This window comes from Puntigrus tetrazona, chromosome 10 (assembly GCF_018831695.1).
Source record: "Puntigrus tetrazona isolate hp1 chromosome 10, ASM1883169v1, whole genome shotgun sequence".
NCBI classification, from domain to species: domain Eukaryota; kingdom Metazoa; phylum Chordata; class Actinopteri; order Cypriniformes; family Cyprinidae; genus Puntigrus; species Puntigrus tetrazona.
This window is the reverse complement of record NC_056708.1, coordinates 8,637,093-8,657,914: the sequence shown is the minus strand read 5'-3', so window position 1 is coordinate 8,657,914 and position 20,822 is coordinate 8,637,093. Positions and strand designations below refer to the sequence as shown.

The window sequence follows — 20,822 nt, the reverse complement described above, 5'->3', positions numbered from 1 at the left end:
ACATAGAGTTTATTTCTTTCACATTTTTTGAAGACAAAGACAAATAGTGCTAAAAGCCATGTTATAAATGCATATTTACATAATAATTCAATATTTTGTTAAAGAGATAGAGCAAGGTGTATTAGTAAAATCTGTTAACTTAATTATTATTGTTTGCCTGTCTGTATTACATTTATATTAATGTCCTTTTAGATACTGGTTCTTAACAAACGTTTCTTTTGTTATTTTCATTGTTATGGCCCTGTAAGGTTCCAATGTTTAAAACCAAATGTGGGTCCTCTTTATTTTAAATAGGAATGTCTGAAGAGAAAATGAAAATGAAAAAACTATCAAAAATATTTGCCATATGCTTCAGTCCCAGAAATGTGGGAATTTCAGTCTTGTTCCATGTGCAGAATGTTAAAGGGTTACTTCACCAAAAAAAAAAAAAAAATGGCATTAATTGCTTCACTTCCATTGCTTCGTTCCAAAGCCCTAAACGCTTTGTTTGTCTTCAGAACAAAATGTAAGATAATTTGGATGAAAACCAGGAGGCTTGTGACTGTGTCATTAACCCTTCAAATAACACTGTCGATGTCCAGAAAAGTATGAAAAACATCGTCAGAATAGTCCGTCTGCCATCAGTCGTTCAACTGTGACTTTATGAAGCGACAAAATCCTTTTTGTATAAAAAAAACAACTGTCTTTTAAAACAAATTAGCAAGTAAGGCTTCATTCAAATAGTGTACGCTCTTCTGTGTCAGCCATGACACACGAATACATCTATGTGTATTTATGCCTGGATTAGAATGAAAACAGTGTCTCGCGACTGACACAAAATGGCGTACACTATTTGCAGTGCCTAATTTGTTGAAAAAAGTACAACAGTTTGTTTTCTTTCCTTACAGAAAGTATCCTCGTCACTTCATAACGTGATGGTTGAACGACTGATGGCAGATGGGCTATCATACTTTAAAAGTAACCCTTTAAATTTGACCGATTTGTTGATAACTAAATGTGGGTCACTTTGCATACAAATGGTGTTGGGGACCTCTGATTGAGTTGACATGGAGTGACCCAGCTGCATTACTGAAGGCGAAACGGTGTAAAATATTTTGCTTGAGAAGTGTGCTTTGCAATTGTTCCTTACATAAATGCCACTTGTGTTTTATTTTATTTACATAATGACATTTGTGTCTTTTAAGGGTGGCTTAAGTAGCAAAATACTTTTTGGGGCTGATGCATGTGCTCGTTATTAAATTCATGGTGAGGTAAAGGCATATGTTTGCTCCTGCTGGAATAGAAAGTGAGTTATTCCTCCCATTAAACAGACTCCTACTCCCCTAATTAAGACAGGAAGAGGCAGACAGCAGGCGAAATTGCACACTAAACAAAAGCATCCAGACGCACAGACTATGTTTAAAAGCATCCAGCTAGAGCTGGCTCCTGGTTATTAAGACAGAAGTTTGGAGTGTTATTTTGGCAGAAGACATATCCAGCAGAGGAGCTACAAGGTCGTGGCCTTTGTGATGCAAAAGAGTCTTGATCTTAATGTTTTTTTGTCTGAATGCGCCTCTTGTGACTGTCACAAAAAGTAACTTTTTGTACGTTTAAGCATATTATGTATAAGGTATGAAATTACCATATTCATTGGAGCTTGGCAAAGCAAACTCTTTTATTATTGCTTATGAAGTGATTTGGACTTTAGTGCATAATTTGACTCAACCCTTACCTCAAATTATTATTTTTTTTTTTATTTTACCAACTGAACATAGGATTTTTGCCTGGTGGACAATAAAATTGCCAGTAAAATCCAGATGTGGCCTAAACAAAACCGCCTAGCTATGGTTGACATTCTTCTGCTGATGCAGCGAAAGAAAACCTGTATTTATTTCCTTCCTGCATACAACCCCTTTAAGACATTAACATAAAAAAAAAAAAAAAATCCTCAGAGTTAGAAATTGGTGTGACACTTTTTGGAATAAATAAAATTTAAATGCTTTTTATATCCATCTGAATTTGGTTTACAGATACACTTGACTGATCATAGAGTCCTACTGAGCCAATTAGTTGTGTGGAGGAAGTTGGAAGCGTACAATTAATTACCTGTTGTTTGGTGAAGTAATTCAAAAGTAACAGGTAGCTTTGAATGAGGTTAATTACATTTGAAAATTCAATTTCTCATCAAGTCACACTTCGTTTATCATCACATACTTTTAATATTCCTCACCTAATATGCATTAAAAATGCACATCATTCTCAAAAAGCATGTTATACAGTTTGAACACTATATGTCTGTGTTTTTTTTTGTTTTTGTTTTGTTTTGTTTCTTTTCAATTCTCTGGCCATAATCCAGACTGAGCCTCGGTTAGCCTCATCTGTTAGTCTCAGCTCTATGGAGGCCGCATACAAGTCACATTATCTCTAACAGTGAAGGCAAGAGCTTCTTTCTTTGACTTCAAATTGACACTGAACTCAAAGACCATCTAATCTCCACCTTGCAGCTTGTTACACATGAAAGAGATGGAGAGCTAAAAAGAAGTCCATTTCTTATTTATGGGTTCATTTGGAGGGCTTTTCATGCAAACTATTTAAATCCCATTGCTGCTCACCAGGATCTTTGGCCTCACGCTATAGTAACCAAAGAGAAACTTGACTTCAAACATCACTGCACGTCAGATCAGATTATGGGCTTAGTGAAATCTTAAAAGGGAAGTGTGTGTGTGTGTGCGCGCGCGTGTGTGTGTGTGCATGCCATGCATGCTCTTTGTGTGGTTTCTTGAGTGTGGACTGCCTAATCAAAAATGAAAATAGTGTGCTTACTAATTGACAAATCTGACTCTGTCGTATTTAGAAGGTCTCACTGGGAAACCGCATAGTGGTTGCCTGATTCTTTTGATCTCGCTGTTTTGTTGTCTTAATGCACTCTTGTGACTCACACAAACAAATGCAAAATATGACTTTTTATATGCACGGTAAAAAAAAAGGTAGAATTAGCATATTTGTAGTGCTTGCTGAGATACTGCTCATACTTAACAGGACTTTGACCTAGACTTATTGGACTTGTGCTATAAACAGGAGAATTAACTGAATTAGTTTGTAAAATTCTGTCTAATATTCTATCGTTTTATCTATTAATCATCTATGAAAGAAAGAAAGAAAGAAGTATTTTTATTACTTATTATAGAATTTATGTACATATTAAATTCATACTTGTTACTAAACTGCATTTCAAATAAATGCTAAATCGATAAATATTGTAAAATATAAATTATAACACACTTTCCACAAAAAAACATTTTTAAATGATAATAATAAATGTTTCTTGAGCTGCAATTAATCAAAATAATTTCTGAAAAAAAAATGGTGACACTGGAGACTGGAATAATTTCTGCTGAAAATTCAGTGAAAGGACATTTTAATATATATTAAACAATTTTGTATCCTCAGTAAGCATGAGATTTCTGTCGAAAACATTTTCATTCATAATGCAATTCTTAATCCTGTTTGCCGCCTCAATTGAAACTGGAATTTACAGTTTTTCTCAGTCACATTTTTTTTTGGTACATTTCTGGAATCATTCTTGACATTTGCAAAACAGTGCATTTCTCAAAACAATTTGTGCAAATGGCAAAAATCATGAACAACCTGCTAAAGCCAGTCTCTTGCTCAAAATCCTTAGTTCATCTCTCCAAAACATATCTGTGTCAATGGACATGTGTCCTTGTGTCTTTGTGTACGGATAAGACGAATTGCTTAGTCATGTTGTCAATATAACAGTGTGCTCAGGAGGTATGTTCTTATGTAAACTATGGCTACAGTTTTGATGACAATTATTGTAAATTGTAGGTTACACCTTAGTGTATGTGAGAGTTGATCGCAAGAGACTAGACGAGATTCACATTTATGCTTTTACTGTTTGTACTGTAATTTGTTGACAGACCATGTCATTGCGATACAGAAAGGAAAGCACAAAGACCAAAAAACATACTCATTAGGCAAAACTGCAGATGCAGTGCTGTAGGAATCACAGTGCGGTCTTACACCTCCTGACTTGCCTGTCCGTTAGGCCACAGATTCTCCTCCACATCACAACGAATATCTTCTCTTGCGATGCAGCATGGAACGAATCTTTCAGAGTGTTATCCAGCCTCCGCTGTGATGTCATCACACGCCGCATCCGTGCCAGCCAGAAGGGTCATCTGTGTATGTGAAAATCCCTCAATGGAGAGTAGGGTAAAAGGAAATCCATCAGCATCCTGTTGTGGGCTGCAAACCCATGTAGATGAAGCTGGTACACTCGCTTCCAGTTCCATCACACGCTATATCCAGAAGACACAAAATGAGATTTATGAATTACATGCATTTTCATTTTGGCCAAGAGCCACATCAAATGTATACAGCGCATATTGAATCTATACAGCCGTAGCAAATGTGCAAAGGTCACGCTTACTGTACTGTGTATCAATATACGATGTTGCACTGTTGCTGCAGGCTCATACATGTTTTACCTTTATGTTTACACTCTTCCTCTGCTTTGCCTCGATCCTCTTCCTCTTTTTCTTCTCTCTGGTGGTTGACTTTGTCCTTCCGTTGTCAGACATTGCGACATTGTGTTGTGCTCTGGCTATATATAAACTCGCAAGTCGATGATGACGTTAGAGAAAGTCAAGATTCACCTGGGAGCAATTTACCACTTCAGGACAGATTCAGGAAAAACGTGTAATGGAAATGTATAGAAATATGCTTAACATATTATGAAAACTTGTTCAACCATTTTGCATTTAAAGACTGTGATATGAACTAATGCCTAAATGTTGTAGAGGGTGAGAGACCCATTATAATACATTTTGATCAACATGGCATACGTGGAATTGTGCATAATCATTTACATGGATGTACAAATGCATTTGCAACTTGTTGAAAGAAACGAAAAACAGTTTTTTGATGTGCCACAAGTGACACAATAATGTGTAAATTGAACAGGTAGTTTTGAGAATTTCTGAGAAATGTACCAAAGCCAATTAAAGAAACGGTAAGGGGCCGTTCTCATGGAAAGCGCTAGAGACGCCACCTTCTCCTTTTTTTTCCAAAGCGTTTGGGCGCCTGCGCTCCGGAAGTGTCTGCCGTCGCTAAGCAACCACGATCCGCACTTTCCGCAAAGAGGCGGACGTTTCAGCAAAGGATAAATGGATTTCCAGCAATAAAAATCGCTTGCCGATCTGCTACTAAATTTAGTTTAAATAGGATGTCCCTGTACAGCTTTGACCAAGTATTGCTTTATTTGGCTGAACTTTCAATGTTGTTACAAAAAAGGATGATGCTGATTGGTTGATTCTTGTCACGTGACCTGCGTTGTGCTAGCAGCGTTCTGAAAAGTTGAAATGTTTTTATCTCGATGTGGCGCGGACGCGTCTAGAAAAACAAGTGCAGTTATGAGCATGCAAACCTCGTGGCTACATTTGAAATAGCGCGTAATAGACGCCACGTGAACTGACTCTAAAAGACTTTCTCAGTTCAATTGTCCAACTACTTAGCAACCACATAGCAATACGCTTAAAAGCAAGAACACCTGGCAACACCCCACAAAACCTTATTGCTGCAAGGCTGAGTTTTGCATAGGTGTTTTCTTCAGAAAATGTACAGTTTTACTTTTAATTCTATAACTTTTACAATCTACAGATTGTAGCATCTGCTCCCAGCTGTAAGAAAAAGAAAATGTAGCTGTTAACCTGCACCTGGACAGCAGAGATCCTTCTGGCCTTGATAAAATCCATCTCCCCTATATGCTGCCAAGTTATAGCTCCCATATTGATCTAACCTGTGAAAGATACAGTTCGACCCCTCTTACCTGTCAATCAACCGGTGTTATGAAGAGAGCCGTATATATCTTTAAAAAAGACTCATGCATGCAACTGTGGGATTTTGCACAGGCACTGTGGAGCATCGCAGTTCACTCAAGCTAAACTTCCACTCGGGTGAACTATCCTGCCGAAAAACAGTGATGTGGTTAAACTGCTCTTTTCAGTGCCATCCCATAACTTTCAAGAGTACAGCGTCAGAGCAAGCATTGAATATTTTAAGATTTTCTTAATATATGTGCAGGCGGAGAGCAGTGGACGTCTCTTATCGTCGTGTCTGTATTCAGCACATGGAGCAGCAGGATAAGGCACATGATGGAGGCGACAGGGGTCGTAAGAGAGACAAAGTGTCTCGTCATCGTCACTCTCTTCGTTTAATTATGGAGTCTGAGCTGTCACGGTTCTTTGTGAGAGCGTCCGCCACTGCTAGCCTATGCTCTGTCTCTCTCCGGTTGACACATGATATGACTCTATCAGAATTATTTGCCGTTGAAGGTCCCGGTGCACATTAAGTAAAGTTCAAGTGGAAGCTGAGGGATTTGATCGCTCTGATACTCTGCCTCTTTCTTTCTCTCTTTTTCTCTGCCATGGATCCTTCACTGCCTCAATGTCCTTTTCTGCTGCTGCTCTTTTTCATTTCTTTTTAATCAGTGAATTTCTATGAAAGGACTTCTTAGTATAGAATTAGCTGGATGCTTTAAATGAGGAAGTGTTGCTGTATGGATCAGGAAGAGAAGAAAGTTGCGGGTCTTCATTCATTCAAAAAAAACATTTATTTTGTTGAAAATTAAAACCCATCTTTAGTATTAACATTTACATAGATTAAAGTGTCAACTGCTGTTATTTATTTAGTCATATGTAATGTGTAATAATGTTTACATAGCTTAGAGTATTAAACACTATTATTCATTTGTTTATATGTAATTTGAAGTATAAAGTATTAAATACTTTATTTATTAAATTTTTTTATTACGTGCTCCTTCATGCAAATTCATGTATCATTAAATAAATTCCAACAAGATTTTTTTCAACAAAGGTTTTATATAAAAATATATGTTTTTGCATGAAAACTAAACTTCCTAGAGAAAAGGAAAGACAGAAGCATCCTCAAATTCCTTGGAGATCTTCAGATAAGGCTGTCGTTGGCCAAGTATATATTGTAATGCTGGTAAAATTAAAAATAAATCTTATTTAGTTAAGTGCAGCGTGAGAAAACCTTATGAGAAAATGACCCATAGGGGATGTAAGTTATATTTTCATAAAACAAGAAATTACTTTAAAATGCTTTAGGGTGTCTTTTCTTGTTGGTTATAAAAACTTTCACCAGCTTTTGCAATTTTTCATTTTCAAACTGTTCTTTCTCCAGGAAATGAGTTCGGCCATCCGGAATGGCTTGACTTTCCCAGGAAAGGAAACAACGAGAGCTACTATTATGCCCGTCGCCAATTCAACCTTGTGGACATTGAGCATCTGCGATACCGACAACTATACGCTTTCGACCGTGACATGAATCTTACAGAAGACAAATACAGCTGGCTGGCTGCCGGTCAGGTGAGATGCACATACACACATTCCTAAATGTGCACATCTCATACCGGCTTTAACCTACAGAAGAAAGACAGTGTAAATCTCCTTGCTGGATCCGTCCTTGCCATCTGTTAAACTGTGGGGAGCTTTTTATCTGCCATAATAAATGGGATGTGAGATGCATGGGCATATGATAATGAAATTGCATAATACAGCCGACCAGGCATGACTCCCCATAACAGGAAGTCCATTTCACAGACACACCTTGCACTGAAAACAGCAGAAATAAGATTACGACCACATTAAAGTGTATAAAAGCCGGTCAAAGCACAGTTTATGTACAATATATTTATCAGCACAATCAGAGACTCATAATGTCTTAAAAGACAATCACAGAGATGGATGTTTCAGTCTGACATTCTCAAAAATCTAAATGTGGTTTTTAAGAGAAAATTATATTTTTATAATAAAAATGTATTATAAAAATGATAAGCTACTCCACTCAAAAAATATACCATTTTGAGAATTTTTTCACATGAAAGTTCAACACTTTTCAGACACTTCTTTTTGTTTTATTTTTTGTTTTTTTTTATACGGTTTTGAACATTGAGTTAGAACATTGAACATTAGTTTTAGTTTTAGCTGGTCCACCAAACCAGGCCAGGACGATCTAATCTACTTTCTACTATTATCAACCTGTTGGTCTCCTAGCCATCCTTGACAAAACCATCTAAATACCAAAAGTGCAGCAAACCAGACTGCCGTTTTTTTTCTAAACTCACATCAACAACTGTTTAATTTGTTAAAGCTTCTATTCCTCCTAAGACTTTTTAGAAAAAGACTGTGAGCTAAATCCAAACAATAACATCTTTCTTTGAGTTTATTCATGTTTGACAATCATTTACATCATTTGCATCTTGTTTTTGTTTCTAACAGGCAGCAGTCACGACTTTGAATCAAGCTGACAAGGTGATCGTGTTTGAACGCTCCGACCTGCTGTTCATATTCAACTTCCATCCCTTCAAAAGCTACAGCGACTACAGGGTGTCGGTGGAGCATGCTGGGAAGTATCCTTTCACCAAAGATCTCCAGAAGACTAGCACATTATAGTAATGGAGAGTGTTTGTACATGTGTGGGAGTGAGATGATATACGTGCATGTGTGTACATATGAGCTGTGAAATATACAGTATGTGGGAGAGAGGTTAGGTCACTTATTATAAATGCATTATCCGCATATAATACACACATGATGAGACTGAGTGCGTATTTACGATGTTTTGCAATTTTAAGACCTCCGTGCGTGTCCTTCAACCCTTCATGGCTCTTTAGAGGCCGGCCTGCCATTGGTTGTGACACATTCCCATTGATGTGTAAAGACGAGCTTGTACGCTAGGGAGGAATGGGAGGGGAAAACAATCTGACAAGTCTTGAAAACACATTTAATTGGCTGCAGAGATGCTAGAGGTGACTGTCATCACACAAAACGAGCTGTTCGTGGCTTTGTATATGCGTGTTCGTGCGTGGGTGCGCGCGTGTGATGCTGCGTTGGGGCATTCGGGTTGCACCAATGGGAGTTTGTGTTTGTATGGAGACTCCAATTAGGAGGAGAGAATGAGACACCCTACGACGAGAGAAAGTACGGCTCATCAAACATCACCCACTCGCATATATTTGCGCGCACAAATACCACTCACTGAAAGAGAAGGCCTTAGCCCGCTTCAATTTCACAAAGATGTGCCGTTGTTGCTTTTTGATGGACAGAGCTTGGAGCATATGGCGGAAAACGGCATTACCTTAAGCCAGAAGTCAGGTCAATTAAAGGCAGGGGTGCTGAAATTGAATTGAGATTATAATTCAAAGATTTATGTTTTAAGAAAGATACATGTATGTGTGACGTTTTTATTATATAATATATACATGCATGTGCATTTATAATAAAAATTTACATTTTTATATTTAGTATATGTACATAATTGAATAGAAATATATTCATGTAAATACAATATTTTCAATATATATTCTGAATGTGTATGCATTAATACATAATATACACAGTACACACACACACACACACACACACACACATATATATATTATGTAAACGTAACACTGTTTTTGATTTGTTAGTTTACTATTAATTTTAATTATACTAATATTAATAATGAGTTTAAAAAAAGCAAATGGGAGACAAATCCTAAGCCAAATAGTCAATAAACAATTTTGTGTTGTTGTTATTTATTTTTATTATACAAAATATAAAAAATAATAACACTAGTAATAAAAACAATACTTTCATAGTATTTTATTTCAGTTTTTTAAATAGTATTTGGCTTAGTTGTATATATGTTTATTCCCATTTTACTTTAATAATAATAATATAATAATAAGTATTATTATTATTATTATTATTATTATTATTATTATAAAAAAATGCTGCCCAAAACAAATATTTTGTTACTAAATATCATATGTTGTGAAATTCATGTACTGTACATTGAGAAGTTCATCTTTTTATTATCTTTTTATTATGTTGCCGACAATATAAAAGATAATGAAAATGCAACACAAATACATTTCTCAGACTTATGCGCCACACTTCACCGCATAAATCTACTTAATTAATGTTTGCTGAATTAAGTTTAATTCTAGTCTTCATTCATTTTCAAGGCTCTTGTCATGAGTCTGTGCTTGTGCGAGAATCGCTGGAAGCGTCAGAATCTTGTTTGTGAGCCCAACGGAATGGATGCACCTATACCTCAGATCAATAAAACAGCAAATTGTGGTGGCAAATAGACAGCCTGCCGCAGATGGGGTGGGATCTATTTATTTTGCCCCAAGAACGGAGCTCTACGTTGAGGAGGCTTGAGTTGCTGCTAGGGGTTTCTGCAGTCTCTACACTTCGGGGGGAAAGAAAGTAATCAATAAAGTGCTGTAAGGAGTATATCTCCAGACCTTTCCTCGTACCTCTTTCCACTTTTATATTTCATTCAGTGTGTTCTTGCTCTTAGGTTGCTTCTTTTCGCAGTCAAGAGAAGCAGACAGGGATACTACTCGTCTGTGATAGTCAACAATTGCTTAGGAGGCACACTTTTGCCAGGCAAGGTTTTGATAAATAAGTAAAATGACTAACAGTGCGTGTGCATTACAAGGTCGCAGCTGATGCTTGGTGCTTAAACCCAAGTGAGAGAGGTAACGACAACATCCTTTGTCGATTTTATAATTTTTTTTTTTGGAGAAAAAAACTGTATCAGTTTTTGAACAACTTGTCCAGTGTTCTGTGTGTGGTTTTGTGTTCCTGTAAGGCCTTTTAGCAAGATTTTGAAGAACACTTCTATATTTTTGTTGTTACAATGTTCATTCACAGTAATATAAAACAACTGTTTTCTAATATGTATATTTTATAGATTTTCAAAAATAGATGGTTCAGTTAGAACCTCAAATATATTTACAGTCCTGTTTGATCAACTTAAAATGTCTTTGCTGTTAATTTTTATATTTTATTTTTACAATATTACTGTTTTCTCTTTTTTCAAAAGTTTCAGGTTCATGTAATTGAACATATGCAGTAGAATGAAAAACTAAATACTATATTGCATTTGTATTTCATATATATATATATATATATATATATATATATATAAGTATATATAAATATATATAAAATATAGTAAAATGTATTATTATTATTATTATTATTATTATTATTATTATTACTACTACTACTACAGTTTTTCTGTCTTTTTCAGTTTTTTTAAAAAATAATAATTCTATATATATATTTTTTTTTTTTTTCAGTGCAGACTTGCCAAAGTAGCTTTGCCCTTACCTTCCAGAAAACTTCAAGTTCAATTATAAATGCCCCCACTGTCAAGTAATAAACACCTCTGCTAGGCACAGAGCTGCACGCGCTGAGCGGCAAGTTCTCAAATGATCCTCCCCTCATTACAGCAAACCCAGAGCAGAGGCCCTGACCCACCCTGCAGCTCCGCTCGTGCCCCTAGCCTCCTCTTCAGAGAACAAGGGCTGCGGGGAGCTGCCGGAGATGAGCTCCACCAGCTGAAGGCCTCTCACCAGGGCCTCTATTTAATCACGGCCCAGGCAGTGAGCCCGCTTGGCGGGGAATAAAGACACCCTTCAGCCAGGGCCACTTAGGCTTCCTCCAGCCCCTGCCGCTGCCCTTTCTGTGTCTTGCTCACGAGGGGGGAGCCCTCTTTCCATGCCACCAGCCGTCAGGCTTTGAAGATGAGAGGTGAGGGTGATGGAAGAGCGGGACTGGCGGATAGAACGATAAATAAGGCCGCTCGCGCCTCCCCGAACACCTAAACGTTTTGTGTTTGCCAGTGTTACTCTTCTCATTAAAACATCGCCTTTAACCGGATCTTGTGTGGGCTTTGTGGAAAAACATTTCCTCCGTTCCCACCCCGAAGCCATAAACCTACATGTAGAGTTTGAGATGACACTCGTTGATATTCAAGTGGTGTTTGGCTTTTTTTGACCTGCCAGTAGATTTGTACGGTTCTGTCCCGTGTCTTCTCTCTCAGAGCTGATACTGGAGATGTCGAAGTGTGAATCCCAGCAGGACATAGGCTTGATCTGTCTTTAAAAAACACATTTCGCTGTGAGTCACATCCTCATTATATCTCACGAGTAATACAGCGACACACACACTCACACATCTGACATGAAGGTATGGTATTGTTTCATATCAGCAGTCCCTGGTTCCCAGAGCTGACTTGCTGGAGCCGTTACTAATCGCTTAAAGCTGATCATTATGCCAGATTTCTCCTCCGCTGGAGAGTTTTGTTTTGCAGGAGGCAGGGATGGGGTTTTGTAGGATCAATCATTTCTCCTCGTGGGAGAATATCGATCCTTCCGGTCTTCAGGGCCATGAAGTGCAGAGGGGACGTTCAGCCAATCGGGTGGATCGATAAGAACGTGGCTGGCTCACGCCGGCTTCTGATAGGTGATCACAGCCACGCTTTCTGAGGTTGGACGGGGAGGAATGGTGACAGTACTGGAAGGGTTTGTGCTGGTTTTCCTGTAGGAAAGATTGAATGAATCGCGTAAAATCAATAAAGCCTTTTAGAAAGACCAGAGATAAGCTTTTTTGGTCCACCGCGACACCAAAAGAATGTCTACCCTTCAGTGTTTGGACAGATAGTCTAGCCCCCAACTCTGAGTGAGACCCTACTGATATAACTTTATTTTTATTAACCCATTGGATAATATATATATATATATATATATATATATATATATATATATATATATATATATATATATATATATATATATATATATATTTATTGTATTTTGAGCATAATTCTAATTACTTAATGTCTTTTGATCGAAATTTGCAATTGGTTGTGTGTAAGCATGTGTACCGAACAAATAATTTGATTTCTTTCAGGAGGCTCAGATAGTAAAGACCGTTTTGGCATTCTTTGATGTGGCGAGACAGATCGCTGTACGATCATCTCTTTCATTTAGCCTACCTCGGGCATGTCATCAGTGTCCACAGCTCATTATTTGCTAGAAATGAGAAAAAAAAAAAAAGTTTAGAGAAGAGCATATATATATATATATATATATATATATACACTCTTCCCTCTAGGGAAGACTAAATAAATTAGTATTTTATTAGTTTATTTTTGTTTTGTTTTTGTCAGTTTATATTTATTTATTTGCTATTTCCTTATTTTTGTTTTATTTTACTTGATTTGGGTAACACTTTACAATAATGTGTCCTTTCTTAACATTAGTTAATGCATTAACGAACAATAATACATTTATTACAGTATTTATTAATCTTTGTTAACAGTAGTCAAAAAAAATCATATTTGCTCGCAATGCTTTAACTAATGTTAACAAACACAACTTGTGATTTTAATGATGAATTAGTAAACACTGCTATTAGCGATAACCAAGATTAATAAGCGCTTTGGAAGTACTGTTCATTCTTAGTTCATTTTAACTAATGTTAACTAATGAACCTAAAGTGTTACCGATTTTATGCTAGAAAGTGTAATGAATTACTGCTACTTAAATAAATACTGCTGATGAAGATATTTATATTATGATCTAGTTGTTTTTTTCTTAGATATTTCTGTGTTTTACTTTTACTCTACAGCAAGATAAAATGCTGTTAATTAAATAAATTGTTGCTGTATTATTATTATTATTAAAACATATTGTTAATTAAATAGAATCTATTTTTAATTCATTTATTTTGCATTTATTTTTGTTATGCTTTGCAGTGTTCCTGTTGGATTGACATGCATGCTTTGTTCATGATTTCTCAGGAAACTTTGTTTGCTTTTGTAAGTCTCATTTTCCGAGTGTAACCACACTCAGAGAAGCATAAAATGAAAGAGAGAAGTTAGGAAAAGAGTGCACAGGTCTACATCAGACTTAAGGGTTCCCCAGTTAAAACGTGTCCGGGGGCAAGTTATCTTCAGATCGACTGAGATCCTGAGAGAAAAGACCATCTTCAGTGAAGCTGTACATCCAGGACAGTGGGACTTAATGCATACTTGGGAAACTTTTTCCTGCATTATTCATGAAGACTAATGCACCAAGTTGAGGTGAAAGGCTACTGGTTGTATAATGTTCCATAGTCGTATAGGGCACGCATGAGGGACTTTTAATGACTGCTAATCAAACAGGTTTACAGGCATTAACATTAATTACTTCGACAAATACATGCTGTAATCTCTGCTTTTTAGCGCCTTGGGCTCAGTCTCATTTTCTTGCTGTGTTTTTGTCCGTATTTTTAACTCCTTAAATTATAAAGTCAAAGACAAATAAGATGAGCCCCTTGAGACCCAAACATCGCTATTGTCTTTTTCCAGCTCATATCTTTTAAAGATTAATGAGCTTTATTAAAAATAATGATATTTTTCATATTATGTTTAGGGATGCATTTTCGATATATATAATTTAATTCAAAGCAGCACTCACAAAACAGCAGTTTAATTTATAATTGTTTAGCATAGTTTATTTGTAGATTTACTAAATGAGCTCTGTTGTGAATAATTAAACATACTATTTAACCACCAGGATCCTCTTTTGTATTTACACAGCATTTAGAAAGATGTAGATTTTTTTTCTCTCTCTCTCTTTTAATATGGCGAGACGCGTAAAGGTAAAAAAATGCAGGTTAGATCGCTGGAATATCAAATTTAAATATTTGGTGGATTTCTACATTTTATTCAAAGCGGTTAACAATGGAAGTGGTTCCAAAAAGTTAATCAAAGTTTAAGACAAGAACGCATTAGGTTTTAGGACAACTAGTGCATATAGATTTTTGTGAAAGAATGCAAAATCATTTAAATATTTTCTATTTTTCACCACATTACATTAGCATTTTTAAAATAAATTAAAATAAGGAGAGAATGCAAATGCAAAGATTCTTAGTAAGTGTGAAGGAACGCAGAAGTGAACGCAAAAGCATTTGAATAACAATTTTTCCTCCCATCTTTTTTTTTCTATTATCATGTCCCCTTAGGTGATCGGTAATGTACTGCATTTTAAAAGGCATCATTCAAATACTATTATAACAAACAGTAATCAGTACACTGTTCGTAGCGCTACACTTGTATTCTGTTCTAAACATAGCCTTTGATAAACAACAGTTGGACTCAAAACAAATTGGAGAGATTGATTGGATTGTCTAATGTTGATTTAATGGTGATTGATTAAAGCTGTAGACACTATCATAAGATTCAAACATTAATCTCATTCACACAGTGAACACAGGGTGGGCACACAAACATAATTTGTGTAGCCACAAAGAATGAAAGTAACTAAATTGTTTATCTACACTGAGATGAAAGCAGACATGAATCTTATAAAAACGAGAGCTTCCAGTGCTGTTAAAGCCATGCGTTATAGTCTGGAGGTTTTCCAGCATTTCAACGGAGGCGATTTAAGGGCAGAATTAAAGTAGGGAAAAAAGCTTTTAGAAGTGAAATAAAAAGGGCGAATTGGCTAGAGAGAAACGATAACGTGTGTTTGAAATGAGAGAAAACTTTCAAAGCTGATAAAGGCAGAGAGTGAGGGAAGGTCAAGCGGGTATAGATTTTAGATTTAGGATATTACATTTTGACAGTTCAAGGAGTTTAGGTGAATGACCCATGGCGGTGGGTCCCAAAGCGATTCCTTTTGTGCAGAGACCCGGTTCCTTCCCCGAGAGTCGCTTAGTTCTTCCCGTGAAAAGTGGAGGAGCCCGGTGGAAACTGTTGTGCTCTCCGTTCAGAGCTGGTGGGGTGTAAAGAAATCGGCCACCTTCCAAACACCCGCCGAAAAAAAGAAGAAAAGGGGAAAAACAAGACCGAACGGGAAAGGATTCAGAAATGCATGATGTGCGAAAAAATAAAGGCTGAAATCTAAAGGTAGAGATTGCTTTCCTCCCAGCCTCCCCAAAGATGCAGAAATTCTCTGAAAGTCAGGCAGCGGGGTTGCTTGGGAGGGAGCGCTCACGCCATTGTTGTCTGTTTACTAGATTCAACCACAATCCCTCTCAAATCCCCAATTTTACACCGAGCCGTGGCGTTTTTATTGCCGATTTTAAAACTATCACGGCAAGTCGGCGGATATAATCTCTCTCCAAAATGATGTGCTTGCCAATTCCTGAACCTGATGTTTTTCACCCTCCTCCGTGAGTTTTGTTTGTTGCTGAAGGAGGACAGGAATACGCCTCTTGGGAACGAGGAAGGCGGGTCTGGATCAGCTCCATCATTTTGGGGAGTAGAGATTTCCTGGTTTAATGAGAATAAGGTTGCCACCTGCCCTTCTTATCCAGCGCACAATTAAAAAACATGTTTGACTTTTTCTAATCCCTACAGCAGCTGGCAGCTTTTACAAGCGTCATCATCTGAAAGTCACCAGTCGAGAACGCTGGTAATATGAGTCTGTGAAAGGAGAGTATTAGGACTGTCAAATCGATTAATCGAAAATAAATCACATGAAAATGAATGTTTTTGGGCGGTTTGTTGTAGTCATTATATACAGTACATATATATAAAGCACACACACAATATATATATACTGTATTTTATAAACACAAACCTTTATTTTGGATGCGATTAATCGACTTGACAGCCCTAGATAGAATATATTCATCCAGTCTTTTTTTTTTTTCTTTTACCTTATTAGCATTAGTCAAATGTAATTTTCACAGGATCAGCTGTTAAATGACTCGCGATTCGGATTAGAGCGCATAAGCTAATTGTTATCCGACTGACAATTTCTTTTAATTTCTTTTTTTTTTGACACTGACCTTCCGGGCGCCTTTTGACCAAAATAAGTTGACTGTATGCTAATTGTAAGCCAGAAAGCTGCAACAATATGTTTTATGCATTACCCTAGTAGGCATTGAAAATATATGCAGAAATATCATAAAATTATGCAGAAAAAATATATATTTTCTCTGTCTTATTGTGTTAGGTACAGCATGATATATATAATATTAATGTAAGGAAAACCAATTCATTTTTTCCACTTTGCCCTTCAGGACGTTTCTGTTCAGATGTATGCATTCGGTTTCATTACGCATGTTTAGCTGAAATTTGTTCGCGCCCCCCAAAAAAAAGGTCATTTATTTGCATGCTGCAGTGTTTTAACTGCACTTTGTGTGACTGTTACATTCGGAACATTTGATAACAAAATGATCCATTAACCTGCATTATTTTAATTCGTTTTTTCTTTTTCCCATAATGCCATCGTTTAGAGTAAGTGAGGTCTCCTTGGCTTCTTTCCTCACCGTGCGGAGCCTGTTCCCTGGTCTGGCTGTGAACACGCTCACACACAAACATGCTTCTGATAGGGGGTAAATTATGTTGTAGCTAATGATTACGTTCGCTGGCGGGGGGCATAGAGATTGCTTGAGGGCCTCCACAGGAAGGCAAGGGTGAGATACGTTCTTTAGGCACAAACTCTTGACTAAAGACTGGATTATACATTATAATTATAAATGTCCCTGTGACACATAACATATACTTACTGGCAATCATCACTTCAACCCTGCCTGTTATGTTCCTGTGATGTGAATCAGTGTATCGTAAATGTAACTTGGTACGCAGCGGCAGAACCACGTCAGCAGATAAAGTTCCTGAAATACAGGAGAATAATCAGGAGACAGGGCAACAGCGTGTCGAGTGCACAGAATTCTCTGCAGTTATGTTTTATTTCACAGTTCACAATAACACATTTCGTTCTTTAAACCGTTTTTATATTCAATGCAATGTCTTGTAACATTATGTAAATACTTATTTTCATTCTCAAAATGCATAATAAACTATACAGCATACCTCTTTCACCAATTCTTTGTTTAACATGAAACACATCATACCTGGTATATTACCATTTTGTTTAACTTGTTTTAAGCAAATTAACATGCTTTTATCATCAGTACACAACATTCATTACTCAACTGCATTACTCTTCAACACTCGTTTCTACTTTTTCATATAGTTATAACTTAATATACATCTCAAATAACCTATCGTTAACATTTTAACACGTGCTACACCTAAAATGGTGGATTCACGAGGCAACTTAACTAGCCCCTAACACCTGTATACTAAGTATACACCCACGTGAATAACTAGAGAAACTTACACGTGGCCACAACAGAAATACATAAATTTAACATTCAGACAAATATTATATTAACTCAGATATCAAATAAAGGAATATTATAGAACGACTAAAGGAATGTTTAGAATGACTCCATACATTTCGTGAAGATTACATTACTCGTGAAAACGGTATTGAAACTCGGCTGAACAGTGATAAAACTTTACCTCACATAACCAACTACCTGGCCAGCATAGTTAGTTAAAGTCCCTCTTTTGTTTTATCATATTTTTGTGATGTATGCACATTACCAACCTGAAATACAGGAGAATAATCAGGAGACAGGGCAACAGCGTGTCGAGTGCACAGAATTCTCTGCAGTTATGTTTCAGTCCACGAAGAAGAAACAGAGAATCACTATGCGACCACACCCCCCCTGCTGGCCCTAGCGTGCATCACAATAAGCTTGCGATAACTACACATTATAAGCATGTGAAATAAAACACATTTCAAGGTATTGAAAAAAAATATAAACATATATATAATATGTAAAAGTTCAATGCCATTTTTTTTACACCACACAATTGTAAAACTTTTGTGGGCGTCACACACTCCCGGCAAAAGAAATGGGTCCCACCATTTTCCATTTCACATTTACTACTGTAACTTAATGTTCACTCTCTTTGCTACCTTTGCTCAACAAGCAAGAGATCGGGATATATATATGGTGGTGGAGTATAAGAATATTGTGTGTGAGTGAAAGGGGGATAAAGGGCTGGGTATGGACTCAGATGGGAAGGAGGTGTTGTATAGGGAACAAGCGAGTGCTGAGTAACATGAGGCCAACTGTATGCTAGTGAAGGCAACGTAACATTTACAGAGCTGACGGTAGCTGGTGTTGTCAGTGTAGGCTGGCCTAGGCTTCCATATGTTAGGATCCTTCTAGGTTGTCTGCTCCGACTTGACCTTCTGACCGCTGAATGTTCGTCTGACTCTGGATGGATGAAGGCTTCCTCCTCATGAGTAGGCCCTGAAGTCTCCTCACTTCCATCTTCCTCCTCAGGTTCAGCAACCACCGGTTCATGTTCCTCGATGGATTCCCTTTCCCCTGTTTCCATCATCGGCACCAGGTTCGTATCAGGCGTGTACTCAGGTATAACCGTTTCCTCCCTTACAGATACCGGGGTAAGACATCTTGAACTGGAGGTAGGTTGTTGGAGTTGGATTGCAGCAGGTCTGTCCGGTATCCTTTCTGTTGGTACCCTTAACCAGTAACAGGGTCCACTGGAGTCATCCTCAGACCCTGAATCAGATTCTTCCTGCGAGACCACAGGATCAGTATGATGAACCAGAGCTCCACCTTTCCTTCTTTTCTCAGAGGCTGACATGGTAAGGTTTGAGGGAGCTTCCACAGGAAGGTCATTCACTAATAGTAACAGGTTGCGGTGCAACGTTCTTGTCTTTTGTTTGTCCCCTTTCTCTGAGTACACTACATACACTGGGTTCTCAGCAAGCTGTTCTTTTACGATGTAGATAGATTTTTCCCAGTAAGATCTTAATTTTCCTGGCCCTCCACGCTCACTGAGGTTTCTAACTAGAACCCGGTCGCCAGGCTGTAACACAACACCTCTCACCTTTCTATCATAGAGTACTTTGCCCTTTGCACTGGCTTGCTTACTATTCTCGCTGGCAATTCGGTAGGCTTCTGACATTTGAGTTGCCCACTTCTTCGCATATCCTTTTGGGGTGTCCTGCTCCAAATCGTCTACCAGCCCAAACAGTAAGTCAATTGGCAGAGCGAGTGGCGGCCATATAGAAGAAAGAATGGAGAGAAGCCTGTTGACTCATGATGAGTACAATTGTATGCATGTACAACTTGGGAATCTTATCTTTCCACTGTTCTTTCTCTTTGTCAGTCAGGGTTCTTAACATCTGGAGTATAGTGCGATTAAACCGCTCAGCTGGATTACCTTGCGGGTGGTATGGCGATGTTCTTGAGTGGCTAATCCTGACAACTTTCTGAGTGTGTGGAAGAGTGTATTCTCAAATTCACGGCCTTGGTCATGATGTAATTTCGATGGATATCAAAGCGTGGTATGAAATCATTGAAAATACGCTCAGCTGCTGTCTTGCCGCTCTTATTCTTTGTGGGATAAGCTTGCGCAAACCTCGTAAAATGGTCAACTACTACAAGGATATACTCATAGCCACCACGGCTGGTCTCCAGATGCAAGAAGTCTATGCACACTAACTCTAGAGGTGAGCTAGAAGTGATGCTACTCATTGGGGCTCTCACATGAGTAACTGGCTTTTTGACTTTATGCATGGGCATCTTTTTGTGATATAGTCCTCAATATCTTTGGCCATAAAGGCCAATAGAACCTTTCTCTCGCTAGGTTCAGGACTCTTTCTGTTCGACATGAGCCATTTCATTGTGCAGTTTTTTTAACACAAGATCTCTGTACTTGGCGGGAAGTACCAACTGTTTTCTCTCTTTGGTAAGTCTGAACAAGAGATCACTTTCGAGACCAAGTTTTCCCCATTCATGAAATAATCTTTTGGCTCCCCCACTTGCTCGCTTACGTATTTCATCAGTAAGGAGTGAACCTGCTTCCTTTAGCCTTATGACTTCACCAATGGAGTCGTCTTCTCTCTGTGCCTGTACCAGCTCATCGTGGCTAATGGTGACCAACTGATCAAGGGAATGGTTAGGTGAAACATGAGATGAGATTTTAAGAGCAGTGACCCAGGCCACATCTTTCTGCTTAGCCACTCTACTTCCATCCCAGACAGCACAAACCACATCGCTTGGAATTCCTCTGTACAAGACTTTGTGTAACTGTCAATGTCCAGTGGGAGACGTGACAATGTGTCA

General features: G+C 37.7%; 1 protein-coding gene and 1 pseudogene across 3 annotated transcripts in view; both read left to right on the top strand.

Moving 5' to 3' along the window:
* The window catches only part of cadm2a (cell adhesion molecule 2a), a 1,030,129-nt gene that overhangs the window by 374,575 nt on the left and 634,732 nt on the right, over positions 1 to 20,822 (top strand). The gene's annotated exons all lie outside the window — the stretch shown is intronic.
* Positions 1 to 20,822, top strand: part of LOC122352904 — a 60,208-nt pseudogene that overhangs the window by 13,289 nt on the left and 26,097 nt on the right.